We start from the raw sequence: 258 nt of genomic DNA on the forward strand, positions 1-258 counted from the left end.
GGTGGTGGGGTCGGATTGCAGATGGCGGAAGTGTCGGAGGATGATGCATTGGATCCGGAGGTTGGTGGGGTGGTACGTGAGGACAAGGGGGATTCTTTTTTGGTTGTTATTGTGGGGACGGGGTGTGAGGGATGAGTTGCAGGAAATGCGGGAGACACAGTGGAGGGCGTTCTCGACTACCGAGGGGAGGACGTTGCGTCCTTGAAAAACAAGGACATCTGAGATGTACGGGAGTGGAATGCCTCATCCTGGGAGCAG

Source organism: Rhincodon typus, chromosome 31, assembly GCF_021869965.1.
Source record: "Rhincodon typus isolate 14 chromosome 31, sRhiTyp1.1, whole genome shotgun sequence".
Lineage (NCBI taxonomy): Eukaryota > Metazoa > Chordata > Chondrichthyes > Orectolobiformes > Rhincodontidae > Rhincodon > Rhincodon typus.